At 39.4% G+C, this 22,965-nt stretch overlaps 1 protein-coding gene across 3 annotated transcripts in view; it reads left to right on the forward strand.

Moving 5' to 3' along the window:
• Positions 1-22,735, forward strand: part of LOC131079630 (uncharacterized) — a 101,371-nt gene extending 78,636 nt beyond the window's left edge. For all 3 annotated transcript variants that reach the window (XM_058017635.1, XM_058017633.2, XM_058017634.1), the window contains one exon: positions 22,604-22,735. The gene's annotated coding sequence lies outside the window, so the exon portion shown is untranslated. The remainder of the gene's footprint in view (positions 1-22,603) is intronic.
• Positions 22,736-22,965: the final 230 nt, after the last annotated feature.

Below are 22,965 nucleotides of genomic sequence, written 5' to 3' on the forward strand. Positions count from 1 at the left end.
ATGACCAAAAAGGTCCGAAAATTGGCAAAAGTTGGAAAAGGTCTGAAATTCACTAAAGCACTTAGATTGCAAAATTGGCAAAACACCAGAAGTCGCCGAAGTTGACAAAATTGTCAAAAGGTCCGAACTTAGCTAAATCGCAGAAGTCAAGAAAACCGAAAATCGCGTGAAGGTAAAAGTGTGGAAAAGGTAAAATGTTTGCAAAATTGTCAAAAACGCCAAAGTTTTGCAAACCGCACCCAACTCCCAAAAATCGCGATTTCTTCGGAGGTTGTGAGGTTGGCAAAGGGGGTCAAACCATGCGAAAATTTTCAAAAACCCTCATAGCTCCGTAAATCTCATTTTAGGGTGAAAGTGCGAAGTGTTTAAATTGGCAAAATGCCTAAGAGTGTCGAAAATCCCGATTTAGGGTAAATGCGAAAGAAGGTTTAAAGTTTTAAATAGTCTTCAAAACTCTCTGATTCACCGAAGTTTGCCATCCGCAGCCCCTCTTCAGAATCACGTTTCAACTAGGTTACTCTAATGTCCCCACTTTGAAATAGAATTTAATAATAATAAAATTAAAATATTAAAAATTTAATTAAAATATAAAAGAATATAATTCAATATAATTAAAATTTAATTAAGTTAATGAATGGTCAAAAGACATAAAATGAAAAGTTGTGACTCCCTCAAGCATGAGATATAAAAAAGGAGAAGAGAACTGTTGACGTGTTTTCTGTACACTATCAAACACAGAATAAAATACCCAAGGGTACCTTATCCTCTCTTGAGTAAAGCCTCTGAATGCTGAAGATATTGCGAAAAGGATCAATCAGGGTGACTTCAATGTTCTTTGCTGTAGGATCATGATGTATCTCGCCTTGGAATGCTGGATTGGAAGAGGTCGCCCTTATCCTGTCGCCCTTATCCTGATGATGCTGGATCGAAGAAGGTCGTCCTTGTCGATGCTAGACTGGAGGAAGTCGCCCTTATCCTTGCTTGACCTTCTTGGAGGAGACCATCCTTGATCTGGCTTGATTTTCCAACTTCCGGGATCTCCATTTGATACCTACACAAAATATGAAAGTCAGTCTTTTGAGCATCAAACCTCAAAGCATGAAATTTAAGACCTTTCAAAGGTAAAACTTAAGATATTAATTTGAAAAAAGCCATGATAAATCAAGAATTATACATTTTCAAATTAATTATGAATGGAATTTGGATCTTCAAGACTTAGATTTTACAAAATTGCAATGGGATCACAATAAGTCTTGAATGAGAACTTCAAAAAATGATTCTTCATACCTCCTCTTTGATTGCTTAACTACAAAACCTTGGCAAAAGATGAAAGAAAACCGGATTTTGATGGACAAGCTTAGATTATAGTCCTCCCTTGGATGAATTACGCCTCCTTTAGTCTTCAAAATGAATTTCGCCCTCCTTAGTCTCCACACTTAGCAAAACTCGCCTCCAATCACTTTCAAAAAAGCTGGAAATCATCCTTTAAATTAGCAAGAAATTCGCCTCTCCAATTTGTTCCTCAAATTCGCATGAGAGATAATGAAAGAATGATTTGAAATGTGAAGCAACACCTCCAATATATAGAGCGCTCACCTTCCACTTAACCATGAGGCCGACCTAGCAAATAAGCCTTAAAATAAAATTAAAAAAACACTAAGAAGAAGGTCGACTTGATAAATAAAGACAAAATAATGCCTTGTGCGCTCAACTTGTAAATTTTTTATTTATTTAAATTAATTTTAATACCTCTAAGATGTTTATTTTGATTATTTCAAGGTACAAAATTAATTTATTAAATTCAAAATGCCTTAATTTAATGTGAATTTGATTCAAAATCTCCAAAGGGCTCAAAATTAGCAAATTTGGTGAATTCGTTAAGAATTTCAACGCTCAAGCAATGTAGAAAATGAAGGATATCACAAATTTCGCCCTGGGCCCTTGGTGAAGGCCAAAAGCGATTTTTCAATTTTTGCTCAAGATTAGCATTTTTCAACGTCCAAAACCTCTTCAAGACATTCCAACCAGGTCTTCTCGCTGACTCGCAAACTTGGTTTTATCAAATTTTGAGGAAAAAGTATGATTTTGAAGTTTCTCGCCCTGGACCCTTAGCAAAGGTCAGGAGCGATTTTTTATTTTGTGACTAAAATCCTCAATTTTCAAAGGCAATATAATATTCTTCAAGTTTCTTGGGGTCCTTTTGCCTTATCTCATCCTTGCCTTAGCACAATTTTGAAGAAAAGTTGTAGTTTTTTGCAAAAATCGCTCTGGGCCTTCAGTGAGGGTCAGGAGCGCTTTTGCAAATTTAAGCTTGTCCATGCCTTGTTGTTTCTCCAAATTATCTTCAACGGATAGAACACACCCTCTTCCATTTATTTTAATCACAAAACTTGTTTTGTCCTTGCAAGAAAATTATACTTTTAGAATCTAGCTCCGGACCTTCAGTGAGGGTCAGGAGCACCTTTTTTGCTTCTTGGTATATTTCCTTATTCTTTAGACTCCCAATCGCTTCTAAGGTATAAAACATCATCTCTTGATCTTTAAAAGAGTTTGGGGGCTTCATCATGCTCATTCCACCGCTCATCTTGCCTTTAATACCTCATCTTGATCACAACAATGCTAAAAATGACCTTCATGGAGAATTTCGCCCTGGACCCTCCGAGAGGGTCAGGAGCGATTTTTTAATTTCAAGCTTATCTACCTCTTGTTGGCCCTCCAAATTTTCTTCAATGGGTAAAACATACTTCTACGCATCCATTCCAACCATAAAAATTGCTTTGACTTTGCAGGAAAAATGTACTTTTGAGAATTTTGCTCTGGACCTTCAGAGAGGGTCAGGAGCGATTTTCTCTTTGTTGCCCAAAATTCACCATTTTTCAAACTTTCAAACTTTCAAATGCATCCACTAACGTCCAATCTTCTCTCCGGGAAACCCTGCACAAAACAAGTTAGCCAAAATTAGCGAGAAATAAACTTGAACAACATTTTTGCCCTGGACCTTCAGTGAGGGTCAGGAGCGAAATTTCTAATCTTGGAAAAAAATTCATCATTTTCTTCAAGGTGTTCAATCGATTCCAAAGTCCAAACAAAATGCTTTTGCAAATCAAAATTTGATCGAATAAGACTAGGAATGAGTCCTAGGTTGATTTTCGCCTTGGACCCTCAGGAAGGGTTAGGGGTGAGATTCGCTTTGGACCTCCTGAGAGGGTCAGGAGCGAAATCTGACTTTTTTGAACTCTCCAACAGGATAATTTTATGGAATATAACATTTAAGTATAAGTGATATACTTTCAGGATGTTTGAGAGTGGTTTCAAACCTCCAGGAGTTATATTGCAAAATCTAGTTTTTTGAGGTTTTTCAGTTTTCCAGACTTAGTCAAATTTCAGGATCAGGACATTCCAGACTTAGCCAAATTGCAGGATCAGGACATCACTCAAGCGGGACTTGCTATCCATGTGATCCCCTTGGCGACACTCAAAATGCAAAGGCTAACGGACAAAACCCTAAAAGACCTAGAAAACAAACCCTAAAAAGCAAAAAAGCTGGGGTCCCCATTTGCAATGGGGCGATGTGTGAAATGGTCACAACAAGAACCTCATTTGAGGGGGGATAATTTGGGAATGAGAATTGTCGATCTGATTTAAATAAAAAGTGCAGATCTAATCATGAAAGGTTATGTGAATGTCCCTTTCAAAGGGCAGGAATAATGAAGAGTTGCACTCTTTCAAAAGGGTGCTAACAGTGAAAGGGTGTGTCTTTTGCCAAAGGGCATACACGATGAAGAGGTGTGACCTCTCCCTCACATTGAGAGATATAAAGAAAAGGAATCAAAAGCATCCAGTGATATCACCATGCATTGGATCAGATCAGAACTATTATTAAGTTATAGGCAGTAGCATCTTTGTTCTTGGTGGTATGGCGGGGGATGTGTTGAGTATGTATGCTTAATATACGAAACCTGATAATGTTGAGTATGTATGTTCTCTAAATAGTAGGGACATTACAGACCTAAGAGTGCCGAAAATCCCGATTTAGGGTAAATGCAAAAGAAGGTTTAAAGTTTTAAATGGTCTTCAAAACTCTCCGATTCACTGAAGTTTGCCATCCGCAGCCCCTTTTCAGAATCACGTTTCAACTAGGTTACCTAGGTTAAACTCTAAAATCGCCCAAGGTAAATTGCTAAGTCTAAAATTTAAAACTGCAAGTTCTTTTCAAACTGCAGCCGCGAAAATTTGAATTAGAAAGTTGACCATTGAAATTCAAAATTGCAGAGGCCTCCCATTCCAATTTGCAAATCGTGCAAATTCTCGCCATTCATTTTCGCCAGGTAAGTACGCTCTACCTCTCTCGATCTTTTGAAGTATTTACAAATTGGATAGATGTGTGTGCAGAAAATTGATTAAAATGCTTAAATCTTGAGAATCACATCTTTCCGTTTATAAGGCGTCATGCAAAGCAATCGAAATCAGAATTTACTCCTAAGATTTAACCCATAAATTGCATTTTCAAACTTAGGAAAATTTCTCAAGCTTTGTCCATTTTGAAAATTGATCTTGAAAATGCTCAAGTGTAAATCCACAATTGAAAGCTTCATAAACACTTGGGTTTAAATCAATCAAGCTTTTAACTAACAAGATCATGTTGTTGTTCTAATTCAGGTTTTGAATGCTGGTATACCCTTTATCTAACCCGCCTTACTTCCTTTATGTCGCCTCGTAATCCGCATCCGACTGTGCAGGATAAATGCCTAAATCAGTGGTAGAATCATCAAAGACGCCTGCTACAGTTGAGACATTGCGAGCATCCAAATGAGATATCCCTCGCCGAGTCAAAAGGATGAAGTACTAGTATCAAAGAGGGGGATTGAGGGAGTCAAAAGTTCAGAGTGTCTGGGATAATGTCGGTGATACTGACCTAGGCCATATCGATATCCAAGATTTCAGGAGCCGAGTCTTCTCCCCTAATGCCTACAGCAGGCCTAGGTAGATGATGCAAGTGGCATCGCCCAAGCAGTAGGATTTCCCCCAACATTGCAAAACTATGAGTTAATAGTAGAGGCTACCTGGCATTACCAGCTAGGTTCCAGATTGGTGCTCCTCTAGAACATGACCCTCGCTAACTTCAATCCTGAGGCCATTGGCGACACATTTGACATTCCCTTCCCAAACAATCTCACAACCACAACTATAGATGAGGCGCAGGGGGCGTATAATATGAATCCTGCCAGATGCAGAACACTGATCAATGAAGAGTGGTACAAGGAGAAAAGACCTCCAAGCGTCAGAATTGGGAAAAAGACCCCGAGAAGTGACTTTCACAATGAGCATGGGGACATGGTCACATTGCTCAGCAGGGTCATGGGACTCCCCAAATCCAACTACTTTGAAGAGTGGATGTTTTACTTCATAGAGCAAGTCTTTGCTGGGAAGTCTAAGTTTGACTGGGCCCAGATTATAAGCGACAACATCCACACTCAGCTAATTGAACTCGAGACAAAGAAGTACTTCACTATGACCTCTTATTTGGTCTACATGTTCACCAGGAACCAGCCACTACTAGATTTAATAATGAAAGGTGAAATTGGGAATGGACCTGATCAGGTAAAGGTATACGATTGTTACCCACAACTTCACTATCAGGATATAGCTCAGAGAGAAAAGAACAGCTCGGCTTATGCAGTTGGCCAGTATGAGCGCGTCAATGACGCCTTCACAATGCGCTTGGTCAGGCTTATGCAAGGAGGATTACACATAAGGCTCTCGGAGCAAGCTACTATTTTAGTACAGAGATATGGAGCCTGGTTCATCCAGTTCCCAAGGTTCTCCTATATTCGGATAGCTGGCTTTGATAGTGCTCCTCTCCGGCTTCCACGGTACCCAACCGACAAGATAGTTCTTATGGAGGTCGCAAAGCAGTCACGTCTGGCCGACATCTTACTCAGAGATAGCAAGCAGGCTGGATTTGCATTCCCCATGATTATAGGCAACTAGGATGTCCATCTAAAGACCCCCACCCAAGCAGAGGAATCCTTCGCAGAGCTGGCCTCCTATGGCCTACAGGAGCATTTTCCAAGAAAATGCTTTGATCACGACAATCTGGCAAAGAGAGCCTATGGCAGGCAGTATAGAGCAAAGGAGTTAGTTGAAGATTATTGGAAAAACTGCTCTGATGACTATGAGGTCCGAAGGCGTGAATATTCTAGGTTGAGTGTGCAGCAAATGCGACTCTATGAATATCGTCGGGTCTCAGATCAACTCACAGATTCAGGAAATTGCCTGTAGGTCCGGGAATTTGAGGCAGTAAGGCATCTTCTGCCGGGTGTTGATTGGTCGCAGGACCCGATCACTGATTTTGAGGCAGTCATGGCAGCCCCAACAAGATATACAGACCAATGGTTGCATCAGCAGATTGAGCGACTAATTTATGAAGGAGTCTAGTTCACTTACCACTTAATGGGTAGCCTTGATTCTCAGTCCTCCGAAGATGAGGGAACTTCCAGTGCACCTAGGGAAGAAATTGAAAAGCTAGAGAAAAGGAAGAAGGCTAAAGCCAGCAGAGGAACTCGAACATCCAAGAGAACAAGGGAGAAGATTCCCATTAGGAGGCCAGAGGTCACTTCATTGTCAAAGGACCCCAGTTCGTCCGACGATGTAGTAGAATTGGATTATATACCTACTCCTCCTTCCCAGAGTGACATCAATGCATTTGGAGTTGATGATCCTCCCGCACCCGACATGCTAGATGCCGAACTAAGAGTCATTGAATCAGCCGAGCCGGGTAACCAAGTTGAGGAAGGAGAGATTCCATCCATTCAGGAGATCAAAGTACATGAACCCACCCAACAGAGTTGCCATGAACTGCTGCTCCATAACACTGCCAAAGATGACTCTATCGTTGAGGAAAGCAAAAGACAGAGGAGACCCGCGAGCTCGAAAAGACTGAAGAGCTACCATCACACGAAGGCACCAGACAATTGTTCAGTGAGGTAGGAGAAAACTCTGCTGCAAGCAAAGAGCTTGACACCTCCTCCACTCCTCCCGTAACCAAGCAGCTACAAATTTGTGATGAGACGGCTGAAAACATCAAAGAACAGAGTGAAAATTTAACCATAGCATCAGCCCAAACTATCCCTCAGGAGTGGTTGATTGCCCGAGCCCAGGGCAAGGCCGCCACAAAGCCACCCATTCATTTGGAGGACATCTTCTCACATATAGATCAAGCTAAAGTCAAGGGGAAGAAAAAGCCCAAGGCATATTCCAGAATAACTAAAGATGAGCAAAGGAACCGCACTCTTCACATTGCCACCTCGCCTGTAGACAAGCTAGTAGATCAGATCACACTGGCAGATTATAGCATCACGACTGTCCCCATCGGACGAGCCACCAAGGAACAGGAAAAGGAGGAATTCAAGGATTCAATACAGAACATGCTCAGGCAACTTGAAGAGATAACCGCTGAAAAGGACATATATTGAGCTCGTGCCGAGCAGGTTGAGGGATACATCGATCAACTCCTGAGACCATTGCACAATGCTTCCGAATCCTACATTCCCTCGACGGCCTTGGCACAGAGGACCACAACAGAATTTGAAGGAGTACGGGATACTGCGAGGGCCATAAGAGAATGGATACAAGGCATCAAAGGGAGGGGAGAACGAATCCTCGAAGAAGTAAAAGAGATGGCTCACCATCGAGAGGCCACCCTGGTCCGGCTATTAGAGGTAAAGAGGGAATCCCTTAGAATGCATGAAGTGGCTGCCACTACTCTTCCCCTCATGAGAGCTCTCTTCTGGACCCACGCATAGATTCCTGCATTGTCCACCATCCTAGATCCTTATAACATCAACACTCTTAAGGAATGGTACTGGACTATCACCATGAAGAATGACACAAGAGAAATCATTGATAAAGAACACGATGCATGCGAGACAATTCTAAACACCATGCAAGAACTCGGCAAAATGATCCTCCGATCAATGGTCTGGGGATGGCAAAATGCCCTGTTCGATGAAGTGATACAGCCGGACTGGGAGGAAAGACTAGGGACGAATAGGATCACCTATTTTGCTAAGGACCTAAGTTTTGCTGGTCAATTCCAGTCAGACATGTTGTGCTTCGAGCGTAGTCGTTCCAGCTGGAACGATGGTTTGAAGCACGTAGACCAATACTTTGAAGGCATGTAGTATAAAATTCGCCATCCTCCTATGCCTCCATTCAGTTTGCTATTCCAATTGTGCCTCAGGTTCCAGGAATATGTTCGTAAGGAATGTATAGCAGGTCGGGACCTTTGGCAAGAATATTTGCACGACGAGGATGAATTCTTGGAAAAGGGGTGTGAAGCTGAAAAAGAAAAAGTGCTCTCCAAAAGTGTTTTTTTTTCTTTCTGACTTCGAAAAGTGCACTTTTTGGCCAAAGGGTCATGTTTGACTTCCAAGTCAACTAAATGTAAAACTTTGTGTATGCACCTTTTTGGATTATTTTTGGATAAGTTCTAATTACCTTTTGGGGTAGTTATTACTCCCTTTGGGGTAGTTGCTGATATTTGCCTCCCATTTATGGGTATGGGCAGCCATGTTTTATGGATGAATCTGGGCCTTTAGTTTAGATTAGATCTTGGCCATTCATCCATTTTTGAAGCCTATTTAAGGGACTGGTTTTCCCTCATTTTGTAAGAAGTTCATGGATTGTTGCTGAAGCTTTGGCGAAATTTACAGGATTTAATGCAAAGTTAAGACTGTTTCAAGTTTCCTTGTGAGTGCATGGTCTCCTTCTTCATTAATTTAGAATTTTCAGTTATGTTTCTTTCCTTTATATAGCATTTTCAAAGTAAACATCCGATAGAATCCTCGCTGTTCATACCATTAGGGAATGGCTGATTGTCTTTCCTTCTGCATGGTTAATCTGAACCCTTCATATGCTTAGTTCGGTTGTTGAATGCTCACTGAATGAATGTTAAAGTTCTGATGTTGTATTTAATAGCATGAAAATTCAATTTTCCCTTGAAGATCGCACTAGATTGATGCAAGTATTGTGCTTAAATGGCTGGTAATGCTTAATTTAGTTATTTGGAGGTGTCTCTCTGTTTACTAAATCTGCTATCTTAGTTAAAATTTATATTTTCTGTAGCTCTCTCTCTCTCTCTCTATCCCTCCTTTTCCCCCCTTTTTTTTTTACCAAGAGAATCTGCAGTCCTGCTGAAAACAGTATCGACCCGACTTAAACCATTTGATAAGCAAGACCATTAAAGTTTCGGGGAACTCATCCAGCAATTGCCTATTTCACCGTAAGTCCCCCTTATGTTTCCAGCAAAATCACATCAAACCACTGAGCAATCCCGCAGTCAAGACCTGACAAACGAAACCTTGAGGTTATCCCCTTTGATCAAACGTAGAAAATTGCACTAGGGATTTCCTTATCTCAAGAGAGGATAGGATACTCAGCAGGTTTATTTTATTCTGCGTTGGCCGTATGGAGTTTGTAGCAATGTGACTTTAGACACGTCAACAATATGGAAAATAATTTGTGTGCAATGAAAACACTTAGTTCTCCATCGTATAAGTATATCCCCCTTTACTCTTTGATTTCCTATTTTAACTTGGCCGACTTGGATTAATGATATAGTTTGTTTGTAATTTCATTTTCCAATGTGGAAGGGAAGCCGACTTAATTTTTTCCTCTAAATTTGGCATGAAACGTATCTTCTCCCTATGTGGGCCCCCTCTTACAAGCTGGCGTTGATGTTAGATGTCTCCTTGGCTTGAAATGAGATCGCACTTCCTTAAGTTGCTGATTTGATATAGCAAAGGAAGCCTCAAAACCTTATGTCGCATATTCAGCATAGCAAAAGAAATAAACAAGGCTTATATCGCGCTTTAGAGACATCAAAGGAAATAATCCTTAAGTCGCACTTTCAAAGTAGCAATGGAAATGCCAAATCCTTAAGTCGATCTTTTTGGTAGGCAGAGGAAATCCTTAATTCTTAATTCGCATTTTTGACATGGCAATAGAAATTGCTCAAATGCTTATGTCATGCTTTTTGGTAGTCAAAGGAAGTGACAAGGCTTATGTTGCACCTTTGAACGGTCAAAGGAAGAGCTGATGTTGGTGTTTGAAGAGGCATTGTTAATGCCTTCGAAACTTTTTTGCTCTCCACCATAAGGTTTGTGGGGCCCAAGCAATGGTGTGGCATGATAGTAGAAAGGGAGGTTGAAGGCAATGAGGTGGAAGGGTGTGGTGAAGAAGAGGGAATGGTAAGGAGAAGCCACGAGGGTAAGGTGGAAGGGATGTGGGGGTAGGATAAGTGCCACGGTAGGTAGGGGTGGAAGGGAAGAGGTAAAGAAGAAGTGAGTGGTAAGGAAGGTGCTGGGAGATGGGGAGTTATAAGGGATAAAGGTATTAAAGGGTGTAGGCTGGGATAAGATTGGGGTTATGAAGGTTAGTAAAGAAGGTGGGTAGTGGATGGGTAGGCTAAGGGGAGTAAGGGGTAAAGGGTGTGAGATGTGGGTTAGAGGATGTAGAAAATGGAAGTTGGGAGGTAGAAGAAAGGTAGGAAGTGGGGTGAAGGTAGTAAGGGTAGTAAAGATGAAAGGAAGGAAGGGGGTAGGGAAGGGAAGTTAGGAAATGGGAAGGTGAATGGAATTGAGGGGAGATGCTAAAGGAAGAAAGATGAAGAAAGATGGAAGGATAAGGGATGGAAGATAGAGGATGGAGGAAGAAGGATGGGTGGAAGGTGAAGGATAAGGTAGTGGAAGATGAAGGGATAGAAGACGTAGGTGAGGTGGTAATGATAGGTGAAGGTGGAGAAGGGTAAGAAGTGGAAGGAAGGGAGGAATGGTGAAAGGAAAGGGAGTTGGGAAGTGGAAGGATGAAAATAGGATGGAACAAGAAGGATGGGTGGAAGGTAGGAAGTTGAAGGGTGAATAGAAGGAGGGAAGTGAGGGAAATGGGAAGGAAATGAAAATGGAAATGGAAAGGGAGATGGAGAGGTGAAGAATTTGGTGAAGGAAGGGTGGAAGGAAGTGAGGGTAAATGTGAGGAGGTGAGAGGAAGTGGAAATGAAAGGGAAGAAAGGTAGTGGAAAGAGATGGAAATGGAAGGTGTGGGGGGGAGGGTTTTTTTGAGTATTCACCGTTAGTGTTGAGAGAGGTAGGTCGGGGGTTTAGGAAGGCAAAGGAAGTGGCGATGGAAAGAAGCGGAACGAAATGGAAGTGGAAAGAAGTACTTTTGCTTGGGTACCAGAACTCTGGTCAATACCATGATTAAGCAAAGGAAGTAGTGGCAATGTCTTGGCTGGGCAAAGGAAATGCTATCAATGCCTTAAGTCGCTGATCTAGGCAATCAAAGGAAATGCTTAAGTCGCACATTTGGGGGGTCAAAGGAAGTGGTTCAATGCTTAAGTCGCACATTTGGGGGGTCAATGACAGTGATTGAAATGCTTAAGTCGCACATTTGAGGGATCAACGATAGTCCTCTAAAATGCAAACTTAGAATGCTTGACCTTCAAAATCAACTTGCCTTAGCCAAATTTCAGCACTTCATTTCTGATTCAGCAAGCAAACTATGATCAAATGGAGTGATCAGCATGAATCGTTGACTTCGTAATCCTTGAGAACTAATTGGCCTCACTTCATCCAAAAAAGAGAGACATGACTTGATTGCCTTCTGGCCACTTAAGATAGTATACCTCTTCCAAGTGAAAGGCTAATAGCTAAAGACTCCACAACTAACCTAGAAAGTAGAAAAAAGTGGGGGTCCCCATTTGCAATGGGTTGATGTGTGAAAATGTCACAACACCAACTTTGGCTGTCACCAATTGTGTTTGTAATTGCCACTCTTAGATGCGGCATGGTTTGAAGGTCTATCACCTTGATTGATACTATTTTTTGTAGAACTTGCAATACTATGTTCTTCTCTGACTCCAACCGTAATGACGTACTTGCAATTCCATTGGAGGTTCTTTGTTCCTTTGCTATCACTTGTTATACTCTTGCTTTGGCTTCTCGGAGTCTTTCCTTCTCCATACAAGGGTTTGGGTATACTATCTTCTTCGTTTGTGCTCTTGTGATTGCCATAATTGCTTTGTCTTATTCCTCTGCATCAAATACATTAATACCCTTTTGCTTTAGGTAGTCAATGTCTTCATGGTCACTTGGTCCACACCATTTGCACAATAGTTGTAGTTGTCTTTCTTATTTTGGTAGTCTCTTGCAAAGTGTCCCCATTTGCTATATTGTTGGGACTGTATGATATGATGTCATGGGAATTGTAATGTATTTGATTTCCCCCTCATTGCATTCAATAACCGCTTGACAATGCATTCACGACTTTGATGGAGTGAACTCTCCCTATGTGAAGAGTACTTGCATACTTCTAGTCTTCAAATTGTATGGGTACTCCTTTATTGAATGGTCCATCATTTGGCAAATCTCACAAAACATCTTTCTAGGAAAATTATCTTTCATGTGCCCTTCAATTTTGCATTCAGCATACTATAGTTCATTAGTTTCTTTCTCTGCCTTTGATTCTTTTATCATTCTCATCATATCTTTCCATAGGGCTTGGACTCTTTTCAATTTTTCATTGTTGCTACCTTTAGTTCTCTTGTCATCGTTTGTCTTTCTCTTCCTTGGGATGATGTTTGATTTTCACTATTGATGTCCAGTGCCCAATTGTTAGCATTGACGTACAAGGATGGAGGCACCATTTTCATCCTCTTGCGCAGGGAGGGTATTAGTATCTCAATGGACCACTACTTCTTTAGTCCATTAGCCAGCTAGTTTTCCAACTTAACTAGCAACTCCTTGAGCCTATGCTTATAAGCTTGTACGTTCTTGTGTTTTCCTTGTTTGGTATTATGGATCTCTGCCACGATCTCCTTATCATCTCTCAATAGTTTGAATTCTGCCTTGAATGCCTTCTTTATTGTGTACCAAGAGCTTGTGGTTTCTTCATCAAGTTTTGTGAACCGGTTGATGGCTATACCCTAGAGTGTCACTGGAAACTCTCTCAACCAATAGTCTTTGTCTTCTTGGCCGCTTGCTATCCAAATCATTTTTCACATCTTGTTTGCTTGAGAAGATCTTCAAATTCATTTCTTGTGAACTTTGGGAGTTTCTCTCTCCAGGTTTGGACTCGTTGAGAGAGTCACCATTCTTCTTTTCTGATTGTGTCCTTGTGTGTTGGACTTGGGTGGAGTGTCTCAAATGCTATGTTCTAGTGCCTTCCTTGCACTCTTGGCCATGTTCGAGTCCTCTACACGTCCGTCTTTAGCATCCCTTGCACTCCAGATCTCTTTAGGCTTGTTCCTGCACTCCCTTTGTCCGGGGGTCTTTAGATTAGTTCTTCCAATTCCCAATTCCTTCAAGATGAATAGCCTTTCAAATATTGGACGGATGGATTGTCTACTTGGTTAGCAAGTGAAATATCCCAGACCAATTTTTTTCAATTTTTCAATTACAAAGAGTAATGCAACACACATCCGTTAGGGTTAGCACTTAAACCAAAACTATGCGGAAAACAACTCTAACCAAGAATGTACACCAAGATCCCGGGTTGGGCAAGGCGTGAGCATATGGTTAGAGGGTCTTAAAGCATTCTGAAAGTAACTCTAACCAAGAATGTGCCCAAGATGGACTAACATATGGTTAGAGGATCTTGGTGCATGCTGAAAGCAACTCTAACCAAGAATGTGTCCAAGATGGACTAACATATGGTCAGAGGATCTTTACAATTACAACTACTGAAAGGAAAACTCGACACCAAGCATGTGCTTTCAAACCCAGGGTGGGAATGGAGCTACCATATGGCGGAGATGCTAAGAACTTAGAAAGGGAATTAAATGTAAATAACAAGCGTGAAATGAAAATGAGAAGAAATGCTGCTAGTACTACTGTTCAGCTTACAATATGATAGTAAATGCTTGCCAAGATCATATGATTAAGACTATACAATGCTGTAACAATATAGAAGGCTCTCCCGGGCTTAACAAAAATGATAAGTCCAAGAAATTCTACTCAAGGATCAATCTTAATATTCTGATTTATGACAGACCTGCACATGAAATGCTTAATCAACAACACATGGAATCACTAAAATGCTCATTACTCTCTCAATACTAGTCCGAATGACCCAAAACCAAAAGCAATGGCTTCCTATGAAGGAGGCGACTCAACCAATACCAAGAAATTAGACATTAACCCAACAGATTATTTATCACGAACCCCAAGGCAATTCCCAGCAGTGACGCCAGGCAAGAATGGCGATTCTTCTCTATAAAATAAAACACTTCATATTAGAATCTGCAAATTTGCACAAAGGAGCGCCCAGCCAAAACAAGAGGAAATATGCAATACCCAGAATGAATATGTTTTTATTTTGAAATATATGAGTGAAACTACAAATCTGCCCTGCTAACTGCGACTCCCGAAAATGAAATGAAATGCAAATAACTGAACTTCAAGCACAACTCAAGCTACAATGCAATCCCCACTACAAACTCTCACAACTACACTAAATCACCACTAGTTGCTATCTTTCAAGCAAGAAGCAATGCCAAGGCTAGGAGGCATTCATTCCTTGAAGCAACCCCAATACCATTCCGGCAGAGTAACATTACAATAGACATAAGATGCCAAATGAAGGGAAGAGGCCTCCATTTATACGCTTAACAAGGGATCTCTAGAGGCTTCTAGAAAGTGCGCCCTAATTTCACATTTGAATTTTCCTCCAAGAGATGGCGCCACTTTTAAAAGCTTAATTAACCTTTATTTTAATTCACTTCTCTTCATAAAGTTGGCACCCCTTTTCATAAGCAAGATTTTAGACCTTAGGAAATATTAAATCCCTTCCATGATGCGTCCACCCTTGAAGACCACCTTTCAAAACAACTTGAAGTGATGAAGCTAGGCCAAGGGGTCAACTTTAAAATATAACATTAAAACATAACATTATTTAAATGAAATGAACTTATCTCTCCAAAAACATCCCAAGGCCAAAAGTGACGAAGCCAACTGAACCAACTGAAGAAAAGAACCAACTGAGTCGAAATAATCAGAACCACTGCCAGAAATAGAATTTACTAAAAATAGTAAATTCCAAAACGTGCTCGTAACGCAAAGCCGAACATACCACTGCGAAGCCCTTTGAAAACCCAGAAAGAATCCACGATCCAAACTCTAATTCACGAGCAACAACAAACTCCAAAATTGGAAACCCTAATTTCACCCATTGAGTAGCCTACGGGTCTTCGAAATAGGCCATCGGTCAACTGAAACATTATGCTTGAGAAGGGGACATTACAAGAAGTTCTTGGTGTACTTCATCAGGGAATGGCAAGTGTCTATCAATTTCCTCCCACTTGCTTGGCATACATTGTGTATGTTCTACATTGAATGTCTTCCTTTCTTCTCGATTATGACTTTGGCTCTTACTTCTTGGCAGACTTGGGCTTGCAAACTCTTTGTCAATTCTTCTCAATTGCCTTTGTTGCTCACCTCTTAATCGGAGAGATTTTCTCATCGATCCCTCTATCGCTCCCTAATCACTTGGGTTTCATTTTCTTTATTTGTTTGGTTGCATGGGCATTAATTCCTGGGGTTATGTCTTCTAATGGTATCGTGTTCTTCCTCTTTCTGCTGGTTCCTTTCCTCCTACCGTTGCAATATTTGTTTCCTTTGCTGCTCTTGATCCCTCTCCTCCCAAAGGTCTTGAACGATGATGAAGTGTTGTGCGATAAGCCTTGGTAGTTGTTGCAATAGTTGATCAACCTCTTTGTTGACATGTGAGGTTGTCCAAGTAGTGCCCTCAGGGACCTCCTTGGTGAGAGCTTGCCTTCAAAGGTACTCTCGTAACGAGATGTCCTAGAGATTTACCAAATCTTCTTTTAGTCGATCCTCATGTTCTTCGTTGGTTTGTACTGTTCGTCAATACACTTTTCCATTAGAATGGCACGATTCTTGCTTGTGAGTTGTGATATACTAGAATTCAATTGACAATGGTGCCAAATGTTTAGTGCTATATCTGATAAATAAAATACATGAAGTAATAATAAAGATGACAATGCATACCAGATACATGAGTAAAATATATCTTTATTTGCACTGAAATTATTACAGAAGAAGATCCAAGATGATCAGCCAAGGATCAAAGTCGATTTGACTAAAATCATACTACTTTCCTTGATGATACACAATATATTAGAAAGACTTGACAGTTTCCAAGAGGAACGCAACCATAAGCCAACCAACACTTATAACTACCCAAGAATGACAAACAAATCAATACATAGTCGGATAACCAATCTAATCGAAACATAATAATCGACATTGTACATTGACTACACTCTCAAGCTCTATTTTATTTTCATTTTCTTCCTAATGGCTTGGGACATGCATTTGCATGGTCTGATCTTGCCTTCATATGGGGTCCATCATTTTGTTTAAAGTTTGTATGATTTGCTTGGTATTATCTTGCTAACTTCTTCTATTGTTGGTGTTTGCCAATATGGGCGGTTGAGTAAATAATTTTATCCTACTTTATAACCTTTATTACAAACTGTCTCATTTAAACTTTTGCACACAACAACATAATACATGACGATAATCAACCATGATAGTATTTGCAGATAAATCACACAAGTTGGGAGTCAAATACAAAGAGATCTAGGCTGTAGAAAGGGCAGCATTAAACCAGACCCAAAGATAGTCAAATCACCAATTTGGAGGCCTAACCAACTTTGCTTTCTCCATCTATCCCAAATGTAAATATTGTAATTGTGTAATTTGAAATCAACTAAATAAACAGTTTGATATTCTAATTTATGTTCTTCATTGCCAACTCTTCAAAGTATGTGACAGTTGAAGCTTGGTGATGTGCGTTGTGATATGTTATAAATTGCTGCTTATTCTTATGAGTACCTTAAGACAATACATAACAGCTTACAGATATAATTGATGCATACATCATTTCTAATGTTGTTTGTAACTAGGTAAAAATGGGTTCGGATTGCCTTAAGGCAACATCTGAACCCATATAGGACTGGGTCCTATCCTAAAGGGGTAACGTGCCCCCAAGTTGAGCCCAACCCTATACCTCCACGCCACAATAAATAAATTGGTGCCAAAAGAGGGAGGCCGACTTGGATTTAATAAAGGCTAAGGACTCATATAAATAAAGGTTAAATTGCAAATGCAAATACAATACAGTTGTCCATGAAATCAGCGAATTAGCTCTACAAACAAGAGGTGCGAAATCACCAAAGAAGGTTGTGCGAATTTGTCCAAGGATTGGGCGAACTTATTCAAGAGGATATAGGGAACTTATTCAAGAGGATATAGGGCATTTTGGTGCAGTCTTGAAGCATGCAAAAAGGGCAGATCTGATATATAAAGATCAAATTCAGAAAAGCAAGCTAAGTATTGTATTTGTGCAATAAGAGTGAATACATAATCTGACCTGTGGGTCTTTAATGCTGGGTTTTTCCTCCTTGGAGGTTTTCCCAAGGTATTTATGTTTGTCTCTTGGTTCCTTGCTTCATTCTTGAATTTACTTGATTATAGTTTACTAAATTACAAATCTGATTAATAAACTAGGGCATGATTAAATGTTACAAATTTGATTACTGATCTAGGGCACGAATTTAACATGGTATTAGAGCTAAGGTTATACTAACCCTCAGATTTCAGTAAGCTCTTACCTTCAGGTTGTTGTTCGTCTTTTATTAAGATAATGACAGGGGTGAAGTTAGAGGGCATCATCGGGTCCTCATCAAGGAGTCATTCTTTAATTCATTAAAGATTGTGGAGATTCGAGTGAAGAATCAAAGAAGGAAGTTACTGATATTTCTTCTTTCAGATTTTCAGATCTCTGGAATCCAAAGTGTATACTGTGGAGTTATTACCTTATTCAGACCTTCAGAGTTGTTGATTTTCAGAATTGGTCTAAACCCTAGATTGGTATATATTTCATGATTCTTAACCCTTGATGTGATCCGATCCAATTTTAATAATGATTGAATCTTTGATGGTATGGTAGATTTATTTTGCTACTAGACATGCAACTACTATTTTGTATTGCTAACAAAATCAGTTGTATTCCCACCAATGTTCAAACCCTAGCTGACTGTGCTAAGGCACATCAAGAGGAGATTGCGAATTATGGCCTTTTGAAGATAGACTGCAAAGATAGTTTCTTCTGGGGAAGCTTTCGGTTCTAGTGTCAGTGATATCTAAACATCAACAGGTGTATTTTTCTTAATTCTTTATTAACTTTGTGATGAGAGACTTTATGATAATTGAAGGTTAAGTATTCCTGTTGAATAACTTTGTCAATTTGTTTATATGGGTTTTTTTTGTCAAGTTGTAATAATAAGGGTTTCATTATCAATATTTGCTTGTTATGGGTTTGTGCTTACTTAGTTTTGTAAAAACCCCTGTTGGGTTGTGTGAAAGGAAAATGATATTCTCTTTGAATTAACCCGTGTTGGGCCAATCATGTTTTGAGGTTCCCTGTGTCAGGTGTTTATCCTTGTAGGTCTACAAGCAAGTTTGTGCCTGTGTTATCCCAAGTTACCATCCTTATATCATCCCTGTTGCATTCAAGCTCATGTCATTAAATGTTGTGACAAATGCAGTTTTATTATGTGTCAGTTATCTGTTAAAATAACTACATGACAGGTTGCTTTCAGTTAATTGGTTATGATGATGCTCTTTCCTACATAGTAGATGTTAGAATGTATTGTTGTAAATAGCATATGTAGGAAGAGTGAAAGATGATCAAGTCAGTGGTCTCCTTCTGTGATTAGCATTGAGATCTCTTCAGGTTGAGGTAAGCATTTTACTCATTAACTTCTTCTACTTCCACCAAAGCTGAATATAATTAGGATCTTGTTCAGCAAAGTATGAAGATTCTGTTCTACTTGATATTTATCAATCATATGTATGTAGTCATACTATATCTTGTGATTGGGTTTCTAAGAAATCTCAATTTCAGTTGTTTAGTTTGAAAGATGATTTGGCTTATGTATTTTGCTTGCTTGAATAAGTATATAAGGATCCTTTTAGGCATGGTTATTTGGATGGGAACTAGGTTGTATCTCAGCCTCTCGGGGTTAAAGATGAAAGTTTTCTGAAAATTCACCTTGCAGAAGGTGAAAGTAAGAGAAAAGCAAGTAGCATCTTCAGTGTTATATTATTTTTGGTTCCTTTATTGATTCTTATTTGATTAAGGATTAAGAGGGAGTCTTATCTTCAATAAAGACTTAGTATTTAAAGAATTGACAATCATTTGTTAAGTCTAGGGTTTTGTAAAGTTCTAACTTCCTTTCTTAAAGTATTTTGGTTTTTGATGTGATGATTTAACTCTATTCTCATCATTGGAATATAAGGAATAATTAGCGCAAGGATCTAAATTTATTGTCTTCTAGGATTATAAATATGTCAAGGATCTAACCAAATTATTCCAAGTCAAGTATACTTTTGATATTTAGAATAATGGATTGTAAACCTTTATGAAAAATAACATAAAGATTGAGGATGTCTGTAGCAAAGTCTGATTTTGCAGATTCATCTGAAGACAAGCAGCTGATTGGTGGATGCCTCAACTAATTCATGATCAAGGTTGAAGCATGTTGTTGCTGCCAAGCATATCTTGTTGCATTTTGAAAATCTCAAATGATTGTGAGCAGAAGACTGTAATCACCTCAGAAGGCTAACTCAGATTCTGAAGTGTCTCAGATAAGGGAAGTCACTTCAATCTCTTGTTGTAACTTGGATACCCTATGATCTCTTAGGACTACAACAAAACAGTCCTCAGTCACACTGAGTACTGCTGAAGCTGAATTCATTGGAGCATGAACTGTATCAAGGAAATTGTGTGGTTTTTCAAATTCTTGTTGAATGCTTTCTTATAATTATTTATTATCAGAGTCGTATAGAGATACCTGAAAATTTAGTGTCTTATGGCAGGATAATCTTGTGTTGCAAATGTTCTCACCAAGTCTTTTGAAGCTTGAGTACTTCAGAAGATAGACTTGGAGCTGTGAAGAACACCGCCTTGATTGAGAAGGAGTCTCAACCTCAATGATGCATTGTGTTTCATCAACTACCCTCTGCGGCTAATGTAAGGTGGTAGTGTAATCTTCTTAGGGAGGAGTAATTGTTACCATCCTCTGCGGGCAATGTAAGATGGTAGAAAAGATGGATTTTCATCCTATGCTTGTGTGTTGGATGGAAAGTGTACTAGATAGAAGATTATGTTTATTCATTCTTTGCTTGTGTGCAAAATGGAGGACTATGGCTTATGTAACTTCATTCTATGCTTGTGAGCAAGATGAAAGATTATGATTTTCTGATGTTACATTTTTCTTTGGGAGAAGATTGAGGTAAAGGTAATGCATTCTTCTTTGGGAGAAGATTAAGGAGAATACTCGTGTGCAAATAAAGTTGGTGCTGCAATCTTCTCTGAGAGAAGATTGAAATGGAAGCTCTTCATCATTCTTAGCAGGCAATGAATGGTGTATATGCGTGATAGATATCATGAAAAGAGTCCATGATGAGCATATATATACTCGTGTTTGTATTCATGTCTTGCAGGTGTACATGATAAAGTTCAGGATTCATCCTCTACAGGCAAGGCAAGATGAATATTATAAAAGGATCCATGATGAGTTACCATTATGTGATTTGGTTACTTATTACTTATGGTTACTGGCTACTTGTTGTGATCCTCTCTAAGGAGTGTTGGCTGAGTTCAGTTTACAGATTGCACAATGAATGTATCAGGAAAAGTACTTCGGGTATCTGCTTCAACTTGGGCTCTACAGTGATCTCTTGGGCATGTAGAGAGCAATCTTACGTAGCATTGAACACTGCAAAAGCTAAGTACATGGCAGCATCTGTTGCATCCAGAGAAGCAGTGTGGCTTCGCAAACTCCTCGCTGGATTATTTGGTCAAGCTAGTGGTCCTACCACCATTCATTGTGATAATCAAAGATGTATAAAGATGTCAGTAAATCATGTGTTCCATGACTGGTCCAAACATGTGGAAACACACTATCACTTCATTCGGGATATGGTGCAAAGAGGCGCCATTCAACTAAAGTACATTAGCATGGATGAATAGGTTGCGGACATCCTTACCAAACCCTTATCCAGAGTGAAGTTCGAATACTTCAGAGATAGACTTCGTATTGTGGAAAATGAAACTCTGATTGAGAGGGACCTCCAATCTTAGTGACTCTATCTGCAACACTTTGATCATTCTTAGCTTGTGTGCAAGAATGAATTGTGTCCAATCTATGCTTGTGTGCTAGATGGAAAATTGTAATTATGTAAAGACCCACTTGTGTATTACACTTTCTATGCTTGTGTGCTAGAACCATCCTATGCTTGTGTGCTAGGTGGAAGATGTAATTCTATGCTTGTGTGCTAGATGGAACTCTAAAGGTTCAGATTATGTATTCTCTTCTTCCCTAGTTCAAAGGGAGTGTTGTTTGTAACTAGGTAAAAATGGGTTTGGATTGCCTCATCCGAACCCATATAGGATTGGGTCCTATCCTAAAGGGGTAATGTGCCCCCAAGTTGAGCCCAACCCTATACCTCCACGCCACCCTAAATACTCCACGCCACAATAAATAAATTGGTGCCAAAAGAGGGAGGCCGACTTGGATTTAATAAAGGCTAAGGATTCATATAAATAAAGGTTAAATTGCAAATGCAAATACAATTCAGTTATCCATGAAATCAGCGAATTAGCTTTGCAAACAAGAGGTGCGAAATCACCAAAGAAGGTTGTGCGAATTTGTCCAAGGATTGGGTGAACTTATTCAAGAGGATATAGGGCATTTTGGTGCAGTCTTGAAGCATGCAAAAAGGGCAGATCTGATATATAAAGATCAGATTCAAAAAAGCAAGCTAAGTATTGTATTTGTGCAATAAGAGTGAATACATAATCTGACCTGTGGGTCTTTAATGCTGGGTTTTTCCTCCTTGGAGGTTTTCCCAAGGTATTTGTGTTTGTCTCTTGGTTCCTTGTTTCATTCTTGAATTTACTTGATTATAGTTTACTAAATTACAAATCTGATTAATAAACTAGGGCATGATTAAATGTTACAAATCTGATTACTGATCTAGGGAATGAATTTAACATCTAAGGGAGAGGAAACATGGTAAAAATTAATCATGCAACTGCAAGGGGTTTGCTTATAAGTTATATTGCAAATTTACAAACCATACATGGAAAACTAATCTCATTTATGACACACAGCCTTGTATCTCTCGCTGGAGTTTATCCTATGCAGTAAGATGGATCTGAATGTTGTGTAGGGATAGTTGATATTATTTGCAGTTGCATTCATGCTATTTAAGTTCTTTGAATTCAGAATAGTTCTGTGATTTAAGCGAAATATTGAAAACCATTTGTTTAGTTGCTGAAAGCATTTGTATTTCTGATTGATCAAGAAGTTGATTCTAAGTGTTTCTTCCTTGGAAACTTGATTTGGAGTTAATTTTTTGTAAAGGTAAACTGTTTGGTTGACATTGTCTGCAGCAAGTCAAAGTATTTTTTCTCTTTATACAGTTATGTTCTGTATTTTTTTCTTGAATAGTAGGATTCAACCAGATCAGTTGTCTCTATAAAAGATATCGAAGTGCTAAACTCCAGGGCAATTAACCAGTCATCAACATCAGAACTGACAGATGGAAAAGTGGAAGGCACAGGTTCTGGATTTGTTTGGGACAAGCTAGGTCATATTGTAAGTTTTTGTCATATAGACCCAGCAGTTCTTAAGCATATGCATTTTACTAGTTATATTATTTCTGTTGCCTGTTAGAGAATTATGCAGGAAATATATTTAAATGTTTACCTGTCACTTTTAATTGTCTTCAAACTCATTCGCTTGGCTCTACTCTTGAGTTAAAAGAAAATGTATATATAAAAGTTTCCTCTAGCATCTAGTTAGTTTTCACATTC

This window comes from Cryptomeria japonica, chromosome 8, assembly GCF_030272615.1.
Source record: "Cryptomeria japonica chromosome 8, Sugi_1.0, whole genome shotgun sequence".
Lineage (NCBI taxonomy): Eukaryota > Viridiplantae > Streptophyta > Pinopsida > Cupressales > Cupressaceae > Cryptomeria > Cryptomeria japonica.